The sequence below is a fragment of the Triticum aestivum genome, chromosome 3B, assembly GCF_018294505.1.
Source record: "Triticum aestivum cultivar Chinese Spring chromosome 3B, IWGSC CS RefSeq v2.1, whole genome shotgun sequence".
Classification (NCBI taxonomy): Eukaryota; Viridiplantae; Streptophyta; class Magnoliopsida; order Poales; family Poaceae; genus Triticum; species Triticum aestivum.
The window spans coordinates 746,382,339-746,404,622 of record NC_057801.1 but is presented as its reverse complement, the minus strand read 5'-3'; positions in this window follow the sequence as shown (position 1 = coordinate 746,404,622).

Genomic DNA, 22,284 nt, shown 5'->3' with positions numbered 1-22,284 from the left:
TAAGTACTTGGGGCAGTTCCGCTTCAGTGATTGTTCCCCTTGCAATAAAAGCACTCAGTCTCAGGTTTGGGTTTGTGCTTTGGCTTCTTCTCGGCAACTGGCTTACCGGGCGCGGCAACTCCCTTGCCGTCCTTCTTGAAGTTCTTCTTACCCTTGCCTTTCTTGAAACTAGTGGTTTTATTAACCATCAACACTTGATGTTCCTTTTTGATTTCTACCTCTGATGATTTCAGCATTGAAAATACCTTAGGAATAGTTTTCACCATCCCCTGCATATTGTAGTTCATCAAAAAGCTTTGTAGCTAGGTGGGAGCGACTGGAGGATTCTGTCAATGACCACCTTCTCTGGGAGGTTAATGTCTAGCTGGCACAAGCGGTTGTGCAACCCATACATTTTGAGTATGTGCTCGCTGACAGAACTATTTCCCTCCATCTTACAACTGTAGAACTTGTCGGAGACTTCGGGCATGAGCTTGGAAAACCATTTTCAGCTCTTCGAACATCTCATATGCTCCATGCTATTCAAAACGCTTTTGGAGCCCCGGTTCTAAGCTGTAAAGCATGCCGCACTGAACGAGGGAGTAGTCATCAACACGCGACTGCCAAGCGTTCATAACGTCTTGGTTCGCTGGGACGGGTGCTTCACCTAGCGGTGCTTCTAAGACATATACTTTCTTGGCAGCTATGAGGATGATCCTCAGGTTCTGGACCCAGTCCGTATAGTTGTTGCCATCATCTTTCAGCTTGTTTTTCTCTAGGAACGCGTTGAAGTTGAGGTTGACATGAGCGTGGGCCATTTGATCTACAAGACATTTTGCAAAAAAAATTAGACTAAGTTCATGATAATTAAGTTCATCTAATCAAATTTTTTAATGAACTCCCACTCAGATCGACATCCCTCTAGTCATCTAAGTGATACATGATCGGAGTCACCTAGGCCATGTCTGATCATCACGTGAGACGGACTAGTCATCATCGGTGAACATCTCCATGTTGATCGTATCTTCTATACAACTCATGCTCGACCTTTCGGTATCTTATGTTCCGAGGCCATGTCTGTACATGCTAGGCTCGTCAAGTCAACCTAATTGTTTCGCATGTGTAAATCTGGCTTACACCCGTTGTATGTGAATGTTAGGAATCTATAACACCCGATCATCACATGGTGCTTCGAAACAACGAACTTTCGCAATGGCGCATAGTTAGGGGGAACACTTTCTGTAAATTGTTATTAGGGATCATCTTATTTACTACCGTCGTTCTAAGAAAATAAGATGCAGAAACATGATAAACATCACATGCAATCAAATAGTCACATGATATGGCCAATATCATTTTGCTCCTTTGATCTCCATGTTCGGGGCGCCATGATCATCATCGTCACCGGCATGACACCATGATCTCCATCATCGTATCTCCATGAAGTTGTCTCACCAACTATTACTTCTACTACTATGGCTAATGGTTTAGCAAAGAAGTAAAGTAATTACATGGCGTTATTCAGTGACACGCAGGTCAAACAATAAATAAAGACAACTCCTATGGCTCCTGCCGGTTGTCATACTCATCGACATGCAAGTCGTGATTCCTATTACAAGAACATGATCAATCTCATACATCACATGTATTTCATTCATCACATCCTTTTTGTCCATATCACATCACAAGGCATAAGCTGCAAAAACAAGTTAGACGTCCTCTAATTGTTGTTGCAAGTTTTTACGTGGCTGCTATAGGGTTCTAGCAAGAACGTTTCTTACCTACGCCAAAACCACAACGTGATATGCCAATTTCTATTTACCCTTCATAAGGACCCTTTTCATCAAATCCGATCCGATTAAAATGGGTGAGACAGACACCCGCTAGCCACCTTATGCAACCAGTGCATGTCAGTCGGTGGAACCTGTCTCACGTAAGCGTATGTGTAAGGTCGGTCCAGGCCGCTTCATCCCACGATGCCGTCGAAACAAGATAAGACTAGTAGTGGCAAGTAAATTGACAAAATCTATGATCACAACAAAATTGTGTTCTACTCGTGCATAGAAACTATGCATAGACCTAGCTCATGATGCCTCTGTTGGAGATCATTGCAGAAAATAAAAAATTTCTATGCATCACCAAGATCAATCCATGGAGTCATCTAGCAACAAGAGAGAGAGAGATAGAGAGGTGCATGTACATACCCTTGTAGATCGCGAGCTGAAGCGTTCAGGAGAATGGGGTTGGTGGATTCGTACTCGTCGTGATCCAAATCACCGATGATCCTAGCGCCGAACGGACGACACCTCCGCGTTCAAGACACATACGGAGCGGAGACGTCTCCCGCGCCTTGATCTAGCAAGGAGGAGGGAGAGGTTGAGGAAGAGAGCTCCAACAGTAGCACAACGGCGTGGTGGTGATGGAGAGGCAGTACTCCGGCAGGGCTTCACCAAGCTTCTGCGGAGGAGGATAGGTATTGGGGAGGGGAGGGGCTGCCCCTTGGAGGTGTGTGTTCAGCCCTCCCTCGCCCCCCTATTTATAGGGGGAGGAGGAAGGGGGTCGGCCCCCTCTAGATAAGATCTAGAGGGGGGCAGCGGCCAGGGGGGATTTACCCCCAAGCAAGGGGGCACCCGCTTTAGGGTTCCCCCCCCCCCACAACCCTAGGTGCATGGGCCCAAGGGGGGGATGCGCCCAGCCCTCTAAGGGCTGGTTCCCTTCCCACTACGGCCCATGAGGCCCTCTGGGAGAGGTGGCCCCTCCCAGTGAACCCCCGGAACCCTTCCGGTGGACCCGCACTACTAGAAAAATGCCTGCTAGTGGCGCACCTGTTTTCGCTACTAATGGCGCACTACAGGTGCGCCACTAGCATCACGCCATTACATTTTTTACTAATGGCGCACCACTGCCAGTAGTATACCAGTAATGGCGCACCACATAGGAGTGCACCATTAGTAAAAGAAATTGAAAAGAAAATCAATTTTTTTAATTTGTTTAATCTCGGGTCACTATGGCTTAATCTTGGGTCAATATGCTTAATCTCAGGTCAAATCAGACTCCATGGTCAAACTTCCCAAAAGGTCACCCATCCTCACACTACTCCAGCCCAAGCACGCTTAACTTCATAGTTCTATCCAACCCCAGCACCAGCTCAATTCACAGGCACTTGTTGATATATGTAGCATATCAATCCTATTAAGCCTTGTTAATGTATAGGACTTTGTTCATGTTCATGAGTGTGATGAAATTTTGAAAAATTATTTCAAACTTCCGTTCATATTACATATCATAATTTGAAAAAAAAATCCCGAATTTTTTTTCGAAACTAATTTCTTTTGTTACTAGTGGCGCACCTAGAAAACGGTGCGCCACTAGTAAGTTTGAAATTTTTTGATTTTTTTTGCCTCCAGATCTTAAAAGCACCGTAACTTTTTTTCTGTGTGGTTTTGGAGATTTTGAAATTGTTTAACGGGGTGCCTCCAGATCTTAAAAGAAATTTGGATGTAACTTTTCGAGTGGATGATTTTTCATATAAAAAACTTTTTCATCTGAGTTAGTATGCAAAAGTTATGCCCATTTTTTACAAATTCTCGAGAGATTTTGCAAATAAAGTTGAAATTCATATTTGTAAATTTTCCTAACAACTAGACCACATATCACATGGGAAACTTTTTTTATTATTTTTTTGACATTTCCATCATTTTCTTTTATTTTTTTAAAACTGAAAAGGCGGTCCACGGGGGGGGGGGGGGGGGGGTGCATTCGGGGGAATTTTGGGTCAAAATTAGTAATGGCGCTCCCTGGGTGTGGTGCGCCATTACTAGTTTAACTAGTAATGACGCACCACACCCACGGTGCGCCATTACTAACTTTAGAAAAAAATAAAGAAAATAAAAAAAAATGTTAGTAATGGCGCACCGTGTGTGTGGTGCGCCATTACTAGTTTTAACTAGTAATGGCGCACCACAACCACGGTGCACCATTACTAACTTTGAAAAAAAATAAAAGAAAGTCTGAAAAAATTGAAAAAAATTTACTAGTGGCGCACTATGGATGTGGTGCGCCATTACTAGTTTAACTAGTAATGGCGCACTATCGCCTGGTGCGCCATTACTAGTTTTGAAAAAAAATTAAAAAAACAATTGTTACTAATGGCGCATCGTGGATGTGGTGCGCCATTACTATTTGGACACTAATGGCGCACCAACACATGGTGCGCCATTAGTATGTACTAATGGAGAACCACATGTCTGGTGCGCCATTAGTGTACATATCATCTTTAGCCCTTTTCCTAGTAGTGCCGGTACAATACTGGTATGCCCGCGAACCTTTCCGGCGACCGTATGTCAAGTTCCCATATATAAATCTTCACCTCCGGACCATTCCGAAACTCCTCGTGATGTCCCGGATCTCATCTGGGACTCCGAAAAACATTCAGTAATCACATACAAGTCTTCCTAATAACCCTAGCGTCATCGAACCTTAAGTGTGTAGACCCTACGGGTTCGGGAATCACGCAGACATGACAGAGACAGCTCTCCGGCCAATAACGAACAGCGGGATCTGGATACCCATGTTGGCTCGCACATGTTCCACGATGATCTCATCGGATGAACTACGATGTCGAGGATTCAGGTAATCCCGTATACAATTCCCTTTATCAATCTGTACGTTACTTGCCCGAGATTTGATCCTCGGTATCCCAATACCTCGTTCAATCTCGTTACAAACAAGTCAGTTTACTCGTTACATAATGCATGATCCCGTGACTAACCACTTAGTCACATTGAGCTCATAATGATGATGCATTACTGAGTGGGCCCAGAGATACCTCTCCGTCATACGAAGTGACAAATCCTAGTCTCGATTCGTGTCAACCCAACAGACACTTTCAGAAATACATGTAGTGCACCTTTATAGTCACCCAGTTACGTTGTGACGTTTGGTACAGCCAAAGCACTCCTATGGTATCCGGGAGTTACACAATCTCATGGTCTAAGGAACTGATACTTGACATTAGAAAAGCTTTAGCAAACGAACTACACGATCTTGTGCTATGCTCAGGATTGGGTCTTGTCCATCACATCATTCTCCTAATGATGTGATCCTGTTATCAATGACATCCAATGTCCATAGTCAGGAAACCATGACTATCTGTTGATCAACGAGCTAGTCAACTAGAGGCTCACTAGGGACATGTTGTGGTCTATGAATTCATACATGTATCATTGTTTCCGGTTAAAACAATTATAGCATGACTAATAGACAATTATCATGAACAAGGAAATATAATAATAACCATTTTATTATTGCCTCTAGGGCATATTTCCAACAGAATTGTGTGCTCGGGGGAGGGTGTGTGTGTGTGTTGTGATGTGTGTGTGTGTGTGTGTGTGTGTGTGTCAGATATTGAGAGAAAACAAACCTAAGGAGAGAAATGGGTATTCACGAAGAGATTGTGCGGGCCTTGAGGAGGGCAGGGGCCGGGTGAGGGTGTCAAAATGTGCGTGTTGATGCATGTGTGACATGCGATCGTGCGAGGGACGGACGAATCGAGAGAGATGGTTGTTGTGTTACGGATGCTCCTCTCTCTCTCTCTCTCTCACACACACACACACACACAAAAGTAAACTAGAAGACCGTTCTCTCATGTATACACAACGTGTCGGCATTTGTCTATGTCTCACTCATGCACGATCATTTGCACATTCACACGTCTCTATGTCTGTATCACACGCACACCATCTCCACATTGCCCTTCCGCCACAACACACATATGGACACATACACACGTTCTCTCTCAGTCAACACACAAAATCAGTATTAAAAAAACTAGCGCGCACCTAAAACGTCCAAATCCAAATAAACACGAACTTGAGCTAAATTCATATATATGGAAATATTTTAGCGTCAAGAACTTTTCCAGGAAAAAAAAGTTGAGTAATATTCCGGGATTGTTTTCACACACACAAAAAGGTTCGGTGGATGTCCTTCGAGCGCGACACGGTGACGCACCGTTCGATCGATCGCGTGGCCGTGGTTCACGCGCTTGCACAGGATTCTGTATCTTGGCTGTGGTACTAACTAATAAAAGCTTTGCCTAAGTCTAATGTTTACATGTACTAGTACAGTTTTGTTTTAAGTTTGACCAACCCTATATAAAACTAAAGTAAGCTCCCATACGCGCACTCATCAATATGCCGCCGCCGTTGCGCATGCCGGCGCATGCCTACTCCGGCCAACAATTTCTCGCCCATCACCGCTGTGTCGCCGCCATCCCCGTGCCATGAATCCAAAGGCTCGCCCGCTCATGTCGTCTGCAGTCCCTCCTCGCGATGCCTCCGGGCTGCCAAGCATGCGAGCAGCTGGTGGAGCCGCGTCTATGCACGCATCGTATAAAGAGGAGGACGAGCGCGTGCTCCAGCACACCCGCGAGGAGGAACTAGCGTGTCATTGTCGTCTCCGCCCGCGCGGAGGAGGCGCGCATGGTGGCTGTTGCGGCGGAAGCCGATCGCGCGAGCGTTGAGCCTGCAACCCGAGTGCGAGCGCGGAATCTACCTTCGAGACCTTAAATGCCACATGGATCCTGCAATCTGAAGGAGCAATTTGGGTCAGTCGACTCTTGTGAGCCATTTGATGCAACATGGATGGCTAGAAGGGCTTCTTCCACCTCTTCTATCATCTTCTTCCTTCGCTCCGTCAAACTTCTTTCACAAATCGACTGACCCAAATTATACTACGAGTATGAACGTATTAAGTACAGTAGGAACACGAAGATACAAGCAGTAGTACCAACTGCAAGAAGAACAGTAGTAAGACATAGTACTAGTACTAATGTACTTACTAAAGAGTTCAAATAACGAGAAAGAACATAAACAATAGTTCTGCTGGGGCCTCAGCACAACACACCCTTGAAAATAAACTAAGCAACTAGTCTGCTTGACACTACAGTAGAACCAACATGAGCGACGGCACTGCCACCTACTCGGAGTCTGTGCCCACGTCCTCGACTTCGTCCTCGTCCCTCTTCCTCTTCCTCTTTGCCGACGCTTCCTTTCTCGAACCAGACACTAGGCTCTACTTCTTCATCCAACCCTTGTAGATATTTAAACAAAGGTATGCATCCATTGCTGCGTACAGGATGTGATCTTCATCTAATGTCTTCGACACCCATGCATGATGAAACTCATGATGAGGTTAATTCAGTTTAGCATACGAAGGATCAATCATCGCTGCTGCCAGGGTCAGCATTGAAGGCTGAGAGGAGGACACCAAGCTTTCCTTCTGGAGATTGAAGGGCTGACCTACAACGATACCTATCTGACGTAGGACATCCCTGTCATTCCTGAAGTCTATAGTAACAAATTTCACTCTTTTGTCCTTGAGGAAGTTCTTAAAATCCTGGCACTCAACGCCGGCATGGCATATCTGGTAGACCAAGCAAACGTTATGTACAAAAACCTGGATCATGGCGGGCTTCTTCCTCTCTGCCTCCTTTAGAATCTTCTCTATTTCCAGTACTGTGGTGTACTCAACATCTAGCCCAGCGACCCACTCATCCGTTGAACTGTTGAAGATGCATAGGAAGCGAGCAAGCCATGCTTTCACCGTCACGGATCCACGTGTGTAGTTGACGATGAACTCATCGCCAGTGATGGCTCTAATATGGTACTCAGCGGCGAACATGGAGATTTGGGAGGCCATGGATTTTGGAGGAGGGTTAGAAGAAGTTGCACTGTCGTACCCCAAAAAAAAAACTGGGAGCGAACTAATGTGAAAGGACGGGATGACTGGGAGCGAACTGTTGTAAGGTAGAAGACGGGGACGAGTAGGCCGTGCGAACGGCGTGGGGTTGCTGGCTTGCCCGGTGGATAAACGGCTGCAAGCCCCCAAAGAGTTCTCGAGAACTATGCGGGACCAACTAGACACTACTAGGGAAAAGCCTAGCAGCAGCGCGGGTTTTGGGCCTCTGAGTAGCGCGGGGACAGGCGCTACTAATAAGGCGCTATAGCTAACGTATAGTAGTAGCACCTGTTGTCCCATGCTACTGCTATACATGAATAGTTGTAGCGTTGTTTAGAAAAGGGCGCCGCTGATATTATCTGCAGCGATGTTTACCGGGAAGCGCTACTGGTAATGCAGCGCTACTGATAAATATTCCCCCCTCGCTACTACTAGTTTTATTAGTTTTTTCCTGCATATTTGTTTTCGTATTTGTTTTATATTTGAATAGGCTTTATACGATAATCTTTAGCATATCATACACATAAAAATGTAATCATAGCATATACATACAATTAGTCTCATCAAATCATGTCATCATCATAATCATCATCCAACACAAAGTGGTCTCTCGTCATCATCTCGAAAATAGCGATACAAGTCCTCGATTACTTGAAAATACATCTTCATCCATCTAAACAATGGTATACGCAAGAAGAGCTATCCCTTTGAGTACATGAGTTCGTATCCCTCTCTCGCATTAGCGTGAACCTAAACTAACTACTGCCTGTCGCTTGGAAACCGGAAACCGGTAACACCTGGGCCTGACACTCCGGCCACTCGTCGTATATATACTCCTGGCGTAGCACTTCTTCGCCATCGATGATCTATGCACCTGCATCGTCACATGAGTCGATGATATGCAACATATATAGTTGAGCAACAGAAAGAGACAGACTTGGAAAAAATAGAAACAACATATCATAAGCATAAATAACAAAGTTCATCGTACCCAAAATGCCCTAACTAGAGTGATCTTCCCTAGTCGAGGAGGTGGATGGTTTAATTACATCACAAATAAAGTTTCACTACGCATAACTCAGAGTTTTGTCATACAGAAAGTATGGACTAAACAGACACATTGTCATATATCGACAATCACTCCAACATGTCGTGACATCCATCGAGGTCAGGGAGATAGTCCGCGAGCTTAGTGAAAGGCTCCATGTCGAGACGCTGAGAGGCTATCCATGTCCGGACGTCTTCCCGCGACATTTGTCCTTCTTCGTAGAACATCCCTGTTTTTTGGACGACCTCCTTCATGATGATTTGGGCAAGTTCACGCTGGATGTGATAGAACTCAGCTCGAAGTCGATGATCCTCGATATCTCCTACGTTCTTTTCCCATTGCAGAATATGGGCATCGCCGGATGTAGGTGACATGTGAAGGTTCTGGTGATCTCGTCTGTACTCCAGCATGTGGTGTAGGACATAGAATCCATCATTAAGAGAATTGTTCGGTTGCTGGATGCAGCAGAAGTCGGTCTTATGGCCGAAGGCGACCTTGCCGCCCCTTCTCTTCTTGTCCCTGACCTCTCCACCCCTTGCTTGGTAGTAAAACGTAGCACTGTCGAGAAAATCCTTGATGTGGGTGTAATCCATTTTGTGAATGTTCTTTGACGAGTCCAAGTAAAGAGTGTGGGAGAATAGGGGGTATAGGATGATGAGGACGGCGCGCCCGCCGCTACGCAAAATAAGTACACCTCAAATTACTTAGCCTCCACCTTGCAAATGAATGATTGAAATCGAAGGAAGGATAGCAGCGCGGATGACTTACATGGGATGATAAGGCATGAGAATCTCCCAATTGTCCTTATTGGCGAGCATGAAATTGACGATGTATTCCCTCGCGTATACACGGTGCTCTGCGCAGACTCCCAAGAAGCCCTCGTGCATGTAGTATGGGTCAGCGACACAGATATGAAATATCTGCTCAACCCCGATGATGTAGTTCATGTGCAAGGCATAAAGGCGGACAAACGTAAAATTCTGCTTCTTCACGTGAAACATGTCGAATATAATCGAATCGGAGGAAGAACTTATCCACGGGGAAGCTATCGACGTACGACATTTTCCACGGAACGTTAACCACGTAGAGTGGGTATCCTGGATCTGTCGAGGTGATGAGGCCTTTCTCTACTCGCAGCACATCGTCATGAAGTCTCCTTAGATCGCCGAATCTGGCCTGTAGCACTGTTGCAGGTAGGATTGGTTGACTGGGGATATGCCATTTATCAGTATCGGGGATATCTATACGGTCCTGAAGCCGAGGCTGCTGAGGCGGCTGGATCATAGAATCAACTTTTTTGCCTTTCTTCGCTCTCTTCCTAGACTTCTTTACTACCGGAAGGTCGTCCATAATACGTTGAGACGGCAATTTAGGCACCGTATCATGACGCTCAAACCCTGAGGAGGCACCAGTATAGACATACTGTTCACCGCCACCGTCGTCCTCATCCTCATCCATGGTGACGTCATCAGCAACTAATGGAGCCTCCTCCTTACCCCGTCCGCTATCCCCCAACCCGACACCCGACGCTAATTGGGTAGGTGGGGTGTTGATGTTCATACCTTGCTGAGGCTGCGTGCTCGTGGGTGTGCTCCCGACCGCCTCCAGACGAAGCAGACTCTTTGGCCACAATAGGATCCACCCATTGCAACAATCACTAAGCCGCCGCAGTGTCTCCTCGGTATCCACTAGTAGTGTTGGAGGAGGCAAATTCTCGTGGCCTGGTTCGACACTAGCCACGGAAACCATGAAGACGTTTAGGTGGATCGGCTGGCTGTGGAACAATGGTTCCTTCGGCTCCATTATCGTCGCCTTCCCCACGTCCACCTTCTGGTCGCTGATGGTGTACAATATGGTGCACGGGGTTTCGTCGGCCTGCAAAGAAAAGTCTGCGACGTGAGACATCAGAAAGGCAAAGAAAAAGGGAGATTATACATTTATATTGAACGGGGCCGGTGTGACAGATACCGTGAGGGCGTCGAGCGCAGCCAAAGACGAAGCACCGCCGAGCACGTCCGGTGCGGGAGCCGGTGCCGGAGCAGGTGCAGGAGCCGGTGCGGGAGCAGGTGCGGGAGCCGGTGCGGGGGCCAGTGCGGGAGCAGGTGCTCCCAAGAAGTCAGCAAGGGGAAAGTCCTCTGCATTTTTTTCTGGATTTTGCCTTGTCCAACTGAAAACGCCCGTCACCAAGGAAGTAGACAAATCTGCAACCACCTATTTTGCGGCAGCTACCACTGTTGCGACTGTCTAAGATGATTTCTTCTCAACCGCAATCTCAACCTTCTTGTCGATGTTTTCTTCAGTTAACCTCTGTCTTTCCTTTCTCTCCTCTGTGGTCTCACGGTAGTACTTCTTCCATGTGGTGCCGTCTCCGACACCATGCACGCGTCCATACGACGGTCGAGTATCCATCGGTTGTCGTTTCAATATGTTCAATGCCCGGTTGAATGGAGTGTCCCACTTGGGCCTCGCCAATGCCTCAGACGGCGAGTCACTTTCGGCCGCAATCTGGTGCTGCTCTCTCTACAAAAGGCACAAGGATCATTTACAAATATGACTAACGTGTGCAGTCGAATTGATCAGAAACTAAAATTAGCAGCAGTCTCATGAACTCCGCAATGATCGGTGTTGTCTTGTAAACCTTCTTCACTGGATCCCAATGGTGCCGGGCCCTCAGGACGTCACGCTCCTGCGGGACGGTGAAATCCGTCAAGGGGTCTGGAATGCCCAGACTCGCGGCTTCCGCGTCCTCCTTGGCCCATTTGGACCTCTTTCCACCGTAACCACGGCTTCCGAGGTGGTGGCTCCCAATATTCCTCTCTTGAAGCCCCTTCATGTACTTAGACATGTTTTTGGTAGCTTCGGCCTCGCAAGCCTCCTTGAATATTTGAAACTGCTCTTCCGTGATTGTCGGATTATCCTTTACAATCTCGGAGTACGGTTCCTTCTTGTCGATGATCCTTGATTTCACTCGAGTTTTCCAGGCAGCCAACGCGTCACTAAACTTGGTCATGGCATGTTTGTTTATCTTCTTCATTGCCGGGTCCTTGTCTGGATCTTCATAATCCTTCTCATTCCGGCCCAGGAACAAGAATATCTGGTGAAACTTCTTTAGGAGGGAGCTCCTCATATTTTCTATCTTCTTTAGTTTCTCATCGTTGATGGTGCCGGTTGTCCGTACGATGCAGCCTATTTGATTGCCATAGCATCGACACGCTTCCTCGGGCGCCTTTGGCTCAAAAATGCCATCGTCCACCTCCGTGACCACCAGTCTAGTAGTCCTGAGTTTGTTAGGAAGCCGTTGCCTCTTTGCTTTCGGTTCTACACCGGCTCCGCTCCCCGAGGCAGCACCGGTCTCAGTCTCAGCGCCTGTCCCAATGTCGGTCTGAGTCTCAGCCCTGGTCTCAGTCTCAGCACCGGTCTGTGTGTCGGTCTCAGTCCCCGATGCCACCGGTGGGCCCAGCAACAACATCGGTTGATCGTCGATAAGGCTAAAAAATTCGTCTGCCGCCCGGTAGACGTCGACGCAATCACCAGAACCCTGTCCTTCATCGTTGCTAGCCATGTTTCCTATGATTAAATCTAGTCAATTAATTTTAGACCTAATAGAATGAATAATGACATAAAAAAGGCCTATTGTTTTGCAGGAATGTTGACTCCTTCCTGGTGCGGCAAATACCGGGCACTCGATATGTCTTAGTTTGTAGCACAAGTCATGCGGAAATTCACGGAAAATTTCGGCATGACCTTTGCTAAAAAGTGGACAAATCGAGAACCTGAAATTTGCCGAAACAGAAATGAATCAACATTTTGGCAAAACATAGGCCACTCAGCATCATTCCCTGGAAACAACAAAGCAACTTGGGCACAATCGAACCACTTCAATGAAAAGATATAACATGACCACTTCAATGAAAAGGTATAATCAACAATAAAAGTCAAGGAACGGATCATCTTTAAAATAAAATTTGCCTAAATTCTTTTCCTTCAAAAATAGTGGTCATTTCAAAAATCAAAAACCTTTGCAAAATGACCTCACTAAACACTTCTCTGCCTAGGACAAAACCCAAATTATGTTGATCTAGCTATTCCTCTCTCTCACACAAACATACATTATTATCTCTAACCCTTCTCTGCATAGGACAGAACCCAATTAAATTGCAAAGGAACTCCATTTCTCTAACCCTTTTGACCTAATGCTCTAAAATAAATTTTTCCTCTAACCTAGCCAACCTACTTAACCTAGCTTGTTAATCCAATGAACCTAATTAACCTACCTATTTAACCTAGTTAGTTAATCTAGTTTACCTAGATAATTAACCTAATTAAACTAGTTAACGCAACTAGTTCTCTGTCAAAGCCCTAAATAAAATTTTTCACTAATTAACCTAGATAATTAGCCTAATTAAACTAGTTAACCTGACTAGTTCTTTGTCAAAGCCCTAACTAATTTTTGCACTAACCTAGATAATTAACCTAATTAAACTAGTTAACCTAACTACTTCTCTGTCAAAGCCCTAACTAAATTTTTGCCCTAACTTAGATAACTAAGCTAATTAAACTAGCTAACCTATGCATGAGAGAGAGAGGAGGGGTGGGAGCTTACAGAGGATGGCTCCGGTGGTGGCGAGGGAGGCAGTGGTGGCGAGGGAGGCAGGGGCGTCTCCGGTGACGGCGAGGGAGGCAGTTGTGGCGAGGGAGGATCCGGTGGAGTCGACGGCGGCTCCGGTGGAGTTGATGAGGCCGCGCGGCTCCATGACGTTGGGGGCGGCTCCGGTGGCGTCGACTGCGCACGGCTCTGGTGGCGTCGACGTCGGCAGGAGATGGCGGCGAAGTGGGGAGACGGCGAATCGGGGAGAGGCGGCGAAGTGGGGAGACGGCGAATCGGGGAGAGGCGGCGAAGTGGGGAGACGGCGAATCGGGGAGAGGCGGCGGGATGGGTCGAGGGATTTGGGGGAGAAGTGGTGGCCGGGGGGAAACGGATTTTTGGTTAAGTCAAACTTAGCGGTAGCACGTTTCGTAAAACGCTCTATAGCTAATATAGCTATAGCGGTTTCTACAAAACGCGTTGCTGCTATAGCTATGTAATTTTCTTCCATTTTTTGATTTCCTTTTCTGTTTCTATAGCGGGGGTCTAGGAAACGCGCTGCAGCTATGTTAGCTATAGCGCCTCTTACAAACACACGCTACTGCTATGCCTTCCTCTGTTTTTTTCGCTTTTTGATTTATTTTGCTTTACATTTTATTTTTTTCTTTCTCCTTTTTATATTTCTTCCATTTTCATTTACTTTTCTATTTGTTTTTCATATTATTTTATTTCCATTAGTAGTAGAGCTCTTCGTAGGAAACACGCTACTACTTATGCCCTAGCGGTAGCGCTCTTCTTCCAAGCCCGCTACTACTGTGCGTAGCCTATCATTCTAGCAACGGGAATATTAGTAGTAGCGCTTTTGCCGCTACACGCACTACTGCTAAGATTGTATCTGTAGCGCGGTTTTTTCTCAATTGCTACTGCTATCTAGCACTAGCGCCTTTTTTTGACCCGCGCTGTTGCTAAATTTCTGCGTATAAGGTTTTCCCTAGTAGTGAGATGTCATGTCTACTAGGCCTATATCGTAGGCCTGACGGTAAAGCTTCTGCCTGTTCGCATGCCATGCCGGTGCGTGGATGTAACTTCACTTAATTCCGTCAATCGTCGCGCCTCCCATGACCTTCGCCTCCCTCGCGCGGTCGCGCCCTTTGAGACTTCGACCGGCTATAAATGAGCAATTGTTTTTGCCTACTTCGCATGCATGATACTCCCTCTGGTCGTTTTTACTCCCGTCAACCGTTTGCAAACTGTTTGACCAAATTTATACTAAAAATATCAATATCTACATTACTGATTATAATGAGTATAAAAATATTGATTTGACATTGTGAATGTTGATACATTTTTCTATAAGTTTGGTCTGAAATGCACAATGCAGACTAGTTCCTCCGTCCAGGTGCGTGCCATGTCCTATCTTGTCATCACAGCAAGGTTAGCTATTAGAGTACTACTACCTCCGTTCTAGTTTAAAGGGCTCGATTCAAAATTTTCACCTACTCTTAGCAAGATAGTAGAGGCGGTGGAATAGTTTTTAAAGTCTGCAAAGTAATCAACTAATGTTGTCGTTCTTCACAAAAAAATGTGTTTACCAATGCATGCATGAACACTAGTTACTCTAACCCCCCCTCTCTTCTTTAATTCTTTACCACATCAGCATGTTTGCTATTCCCGTATGCATGATACCAGCTAAGATACCACCATTATGGCCAGCCGTAATCATCGCATGCAATAATTTAGTGCACCTTAAAATATGAACATGTGTGGGGCATGTATGTTTTTAATGACTTGAGACTATACCTAGCTCGGCATGCAAGATGACTTATATTGCACCGTTCCCCATACCTGCAGGAAGCCTGTTCGTCTCCAAATCTTTTCCTCTCCATGTGTGGAAACAATATGCCTGCCAAACTCTCCTTCTCCCTCCGACGGTCCCACCACTCCACCCCGTGTGGAAAAAATTGCATGCATGACTCTCCTCCCCCACGCTCGTCCAATCTGTTGTGACCAGCAATATTTCCACCCCTTCCCTCCCCCGTAATTTACTCCAACAAATATGCCCATGTAGCTATTATGTTAATCATGCAACATATTTTCCGAGACGCTGCTTCAGTTACCTAACTGCAGGTGCATTGGGTCATTCACATATGGGCCCAACAAGGGTCTAGCCCACATGTTAGTGACTCAACTGGACATGCAGTTAAGTCAGTAAAGCTCAGTCCATATCTTAGGTAGGTGTGCCATTGCTCGCTATAAATACTGCGCCTCCCACGACATTCAAAAGAATGCTCACGTTCATCGCTATCTCCTACCCCTCCCTCTCACGTCGACCACCATGGCATCACCCCTCCCAAGCCCTAGGCGCCCCTCGCCACACCGCCTGGATGGTCACGCGTCGCCGTTCCGTTCCTCACCACCACTAGTCGAGGAGGACGCGTCAGTGTTCCACTCCTCGCCGCGACGCGTTGAGGTGGACGCATCGGCATTCCCAATCTCACTAGCACGCGCGTTGGAGGACGTGTCAGCTCCCCGCTACAAGGAGAACGCCGCGCCGCCCGCCAAGCCCCCCCAGCCTTGAGGAGCTTTGGAAAGAAATGGATATCGCCATGTGGCAGGCTTTGCCGCCAGCAGAGCACGCCAAAATAGAGGTGGGGAAAAAGACCGAGGAAGAGAAGCGCGCCACGGGGCAAGCTTCCTAGCAGGTCTATCTCGCGTCCGAGAGAGTCAGGCAATTGGCTCTTTGGAAGAAGGCTCGTGCAAGGGCCGTGAGGGTGGCGGAGGACGCCCGTGCCAAAGCGCTGAGTGCAGTCAGGCCTCATCTACGCTTGGCGGTACATGGACCGGGTGCATGCTTCCAGCGAGGAGGAGTACCTGCTGGCACCGGATCACCACACTAGTGAGATCGCGCTCGCCCGCCGGCAAGCCGCCTATTAGCACCTTGCGAGTTGCGATGCTGAGGAAGAGGCGTTGTGTCGGTGCGGTGGGAAACGGCTGCGCACCAGGGCACTCGTGGCGCGCCACAAGCGCTCCTACAGGCGTCGTGGCTTTTAGTATGGAGTATAATTTAGTTTCATAAGGTGATCTCATTAGTTTTGGGACGCAAATGATAAATTCCGAACGATTCCGGAATTATTAGCGTCCTTAATTAAGTATGTAAGAGGGAAAGTTTGGAAACCTTGTGTATCTGTACGCATTTTGTAAGTAGGTGCATACAGCACAAACTTTAGTACTATATAATATCGCACTACACATCTCTCTCTATATATGCTTGCAGACTGTGCTACTCCCTCCGTCCAGGTGAATAAGTCATCTTTGGTTGCGCACCGTGACCAAGAAGGAGGGAAGACTTTATACACCTAGACGGAGGGAGTACTACTATTACTTATGTACAGGCAAATGCACGTTTTAACATTACGATGCGGTTTTTGTAAAAGTACAAAAACAGCACTAGTCAAGCTTGTGAAACGATTCAATGCAAAAAAATGCAAAAATGCTCGTTTGATTGTTTACTTTTAGCTTCCTTCTCTGTGGTTATTTCTCTGTCGTACTTTACGGAGTATCTCACTGGTCAGAAAGGCATGCAAATTCCCAAACCGCTTCCTACATCCTATATCAAATTTTTTGCCTAACAAGCTGTGCCGTGCAATTGGAATTCCAACTTGAGTACTAGTGCTACTAGTAGGAGTACCAGGGCCAGTTTGTTTAGGGTTCTAGATTAGTAGTAACTAGCGGGGTAACCCGCGCATTTGGGCGGCTAGGCTCAATACATATTGTTTTTCCTTTAGGATGTTACAAAAGACGGTGCATACAATTTCACTTTTAAATATATTCTCTTGAACGTGCTCGTGCGATTAATTATCATTAAAAAATGTCGATAATATATGTCTTGAGGAAACGTGATTGCATTTTGATATAATTCTTACGATGATTGTATTGGGCTTTTGGCAAGGCCGATGATAAAAGTTGATGTTATTTGAGTTCGTGAACATCCCTGGGAAAGCATTTACTTTCATGTTGATCTCTGGCTTCCCTCGTCCACTCCTCCTTGCATGCAATTTAATTGCCAATCATATATGGACTCCTATTGAACAGTCCTTATTGCTCTAGAATTTCAATCAATTCCCTTTTATTCCCATCCAAATTTGTATTTTAGATGCCTTAAATTAATTTTAATGTTAATCGTATAATCTGGACCTACCATATACTTAACTATATGTGGACCAACATGGTTGCTTGTTTGCCTCTTATTTTAATATACAATAATAGATTACACTAAATTAACATGGTTTCTGGCTTTCCAACATTTATTGGGGCAGCCACAAAATAATTGTCCTTTCGTTATACAATATGTTCGTTCGTGCAGATATATAGCATGTTGGAACCGATCCTCTAGTTTGCTTGCATGTATCATGCATTAAGCGTACATATCTTATAACATTTAGCCTTCCTAGTTAACCATGTCCCTATTTCTCCCTAGGTACCTTGAAATCCCGCTAGTTAGCATTGATTTTTTTCATACCTTTGTTCGTCTTTGCTGTACTCTCACCCGCACATATTGGTCTATTCTCTATTTTACATATTTACTGTTGCTCTCAGATGTTAATGTGTCATTACGTTGTCATTCAAATTATTAAAATGTTTGGAATGGAGTTTTTTCTATGCAAACTATTTGCTACAATGCCATGTCTATTTTGCTATAGCATCAAGATATAGAAAAATAGCGCATCTAACATATGCACCCTCAGATTAGAGACCAAATCCCAAGCAATTAACTTCCTTCTGTTAGTTGGCGTTTAAAATTTGAGACATGGCTTTCCGATATGACCTCACCTCATACACACTTTTCATCTTATGCAAAAAACCATGTGCTAATTAAATTGACATGTGAATCTGAAATATGGATTTTGTCCTCCCGAACAGCTAAAATCTTCTGACATAGTCGAGTAAATAGATACAAATAGATGGAAATTTCTGAAATACAAAAATAAAGAAATATGTGGATACGTAGCAGTAAATAGTACGTGAATTGTGTCGTTGCATTTTTGGCATTTTGGCTTATAGATAGATAAAAAAACAGTTATGAAATTCTACCTACATTTTTTTTGACAACATGAAATTGTGTCTACATGTAATGAAGAAGTCCTCACAAAAGAAATGAGAAACTATATGTGCGTACAGAATAATGTATTTTCATGACCCTGCTGGGCAAGAATGGGATATGCATTTGAAATTGATGTCCGAGTTACTACGTATATCATGACCGGTAGTTAGAAATTACTCCTATATTATATCACGAAAATGTAGTCTGATTTAAAATAAGAAATATTTTTTAATAAGCAATAGTTATTCCTTTTTCTTTAGATTTTAATAAAGAATTCTAAGTTTTTATAACAAAAAAACAAAATCGGAGTTTAGTAATCAATGAAATTGTATGTACATGTAACGAAAAACTCCTCACAAAAGAAATGAGCAACTATATGTCTGTACATAATAACTTTTCGGATTCTTTTTACTACAAACAATGGTTTCGGTTTTTTAAGTGAGCTACATAAACCGGCTGGACCCATCTGTACATAAGTTAATTACTCCATATATATGCATGTGCTAGCTTCTTTGTGTCAAGAAAAAAATATGCTAGCTTCTTAGTTGTAACATGCATGGACTCTTCCTTTTTTTTTGATCAGCGAACTCTTTCTTTTTTACTGAATCGGCAAAGGAAGCAAGTAGTGTTCTCTCTCTCTAAAAAAGCAAGTAGCGTGTGTGACCAGGACTCTTAGCGTTAGGTACCTCTTTTTTTACCTCTATCCGGCGTAGGAGATTTATAAGCGTGTATATTAGGAATCATTAAGTAGACGTGACAGACCAATATGTTCGTACATACATGTTTGTTTGTTACGTAAAAAATTCTAAATCTCAACCGTTAATTTTCTGATCTGACGATGCAAATAATATTAGCATATGTGGATAAACGTGATGGCTTGTTTGTCTCTTGTTTTAATTATATAATAGATCCCTTTACTACTAGCTCTGTTCTAGTTTATTAGTCCCCATTGTAATATGTGTCAAATTTTGATCATAAATTTAACTAATGAAATGTTTGTGATGTCATATGCACTAACATTTTATCAGTTAAATCTTTGGTCAAAATTTACCACAAATTACAATGGTGACGAATAAACCAGGACGCAGGTACTCCCTCCATTTTTGTATATAAAGCCACTATAAAAAAATACATTTTGCATCTATACAAAGCCACCAACAATAATCGAGACAAATATTAATGATGTTTCCTCGTACTAGTAACCCATGGCTTAATTACTAGCATGCATGTAGTGGATGATAAAGACAAACTCATCTAGTTACTCTCTCACGGCCACTCAATTTCTTCTAATGTGCATGAACCCTATTAATTAACCCGGTAAACGAGAAAATAAATTGACTTGTAAAGCACACATTGATTTTTATCTTGGTACCCGTAATTTGAGTTTGTGGCCTTGTATATAAAAATGAAGGGAGTACTAGTAGTAGTTTAGAAGCCCAAATAAATGAGTGAGGCGCCTTAATGTTACTCTCCACTGTGACTAGTCTTATGGGAAAAGCCGGGGAAGAGATGGCTTATTTTTTTAAGCCGCCAAAAGAACTAGCCCTAGGAGTAGTAGCTAGGGATACTAGGAGTAGTAGCTAGGGATCGAGTGTGCGAGATGAACCAGAGAAAGTAAATGCAGAGAGATGAAATGCAAAAAAGATGGAGGGATGTGATGGTTGCTTGTCCGTTTATGTTACCAGGCCACTTATTACTGGCAGTGGTTGGGTTTTGTGATATGATGGCTTCACTACCGCGCCATGAGCGGGGTGAGACTCCCGTGCAGCGCCGCTCTCTACACTTGTACTACATCGGTCATGGTTTATTAGTCCCCCATTGAATTTGACTGAAGATTTAGCTGACAAAATGTTAGTGCATGTCAACAAAAACTATATCGTTGGATCCGTATTCGAACATAGTTTTGAATGATATAATTTTAGGTGACATGCATCAGCATTTATCGTACTATATATAATGTTAGTTTAATTTTTGGTCATACTAATCTATAGTAGTAAGGTGCCCATGCCTTGCACGGAAGGGTGAAATGCATTGATCGGGGAGTTGTTTATTTTGACAAAGGATGTGGGGGTCATCTCATGTGTAACGGGTATCGATAGGTTTCTTCGGATATTATTTCATCTCTAGAGCTCACAAAAGTGTTCAACTGTTCAACCAACATCCAAAACTTGTGAAGAAATAACACTTATTGTGCTTTGCAAGAAATGATCTTTAAGAATTACTTTTTGAGTATCGATTGTTATACATGTTGGCTACAGATGACATGGCACTTTCTTGTAGTCAATCGTTGGCTATACTATTAAGTATTAACCATGCCCTTATACACCTAGATGGAGGGATTAAATCAGGATGACTTGGAAGGGGCAAAGGAGATGTAAGAAATGGTTCATAGTAAGTCCTTCACCAGTACTATAGTAAAAGTTCATACATGGAAGATTCTAGACTAAAACATAAACGGATACACTTTTATTCATGCGCGATACTCCAATGGAGCAAGATCATGCATGGAAGTCTCCACATGCTTAAACAGCGGATTACATTGAGCGAAGACTAATGATCAACATTTAACTTGATAATGCATATGTCCAGGTGAACCTCATTGGAGTCCCCGTGCACCGCGTTGGCGGGTAAATAAGACCATGGGTTTTCCAAGTCCACATCGGCAGGAAGGTTCCAGCTCTACAGAGTCCAAGTCCATTCGATGTAGCCGGTGTCGCCGCCCATGTGACACGGAGGGGTAGTAACACTGAGCACGCACCCGTACATCAGCCTCGTGTCAGTGTCAGCGTCAGCAGCGTTGCCCCTGACGCACACTACAGAGACGGGGCGGCGGCCTGAGTGGGCCTCGCTGGTGCCCATGATCAAGAGGAAGACGCTGTCGTCCTCCTCCGAGACTAGCAGGCGGCGGCGATCCTCCAGCGACTCTGGCATGGTGAACGAGTAGCACGTCTCGTAATTGATGTTCTCCGCCAAGGGCCAGTAGTTAGCGTTGCACGCATCCATGAGGTGATGCACCATGTCCGCCGGCGAGCCGCAAAACGGCATTGGGCACTCATAGCAGTAGACGAAGGGCTCCTTGGAGGCATCGACCAGGCCGTCCATGAAACGGGAGTGGCTTTAGGGGACGTTGCGCCAGTTGAATATATGAGCAAGTTACTACGAGATTTAATACGAATAAGCACAAAATAAATCATGACGGCTATAATAGAGATGAAACTAATCATGTGGACTAGCATAGTAGTAGGATACAAAGTAGAAACATGAATTCTACCACGATTTCTAACAGGAAGGACAGAAACACATATGGTGCAACAGGAGCAGCACCGTTGGCATTGAGGTTGTTGACCATGTCACTGAGGAAGAGGTTGCCGAGGTCAGGGAAGAAGTCATCGTCGGTGAAGTCGTGGCTGCCAACAGTTGCGAGAGTGCGCTCCCCAAATTTCAACAGCGCCCACCGAATGGAGCGCAAGAGGGAGTGGTTGTAGGGGACGTTGCGACCGCCGAATGGAGCGTAGGAGTAGCACATGAAGCAGTAGATGGTTTCCTTACTAGTACTCCCTAGTCTCTATCTACTCTTATAGAAAACCGAGTTGGTGATGATGGTGTGCCTGCCGTCTTGTAATATAGACCGTCCGATCTATATCTGACGGATAGAATGCCAAGTATGACAATTTTACAAAAGATACCTGCACCTCTCTCCACATTTACAGATAAGGCCTTGCCTCGTTCATCCTTATCTCCCACAAACTCGTGCTCCTCCCTAAGTCTCTATCTCTACTCTTATCTCTATCTCTACTACTCTTCTTTGTTTTTTATAACAAATTGAATAGT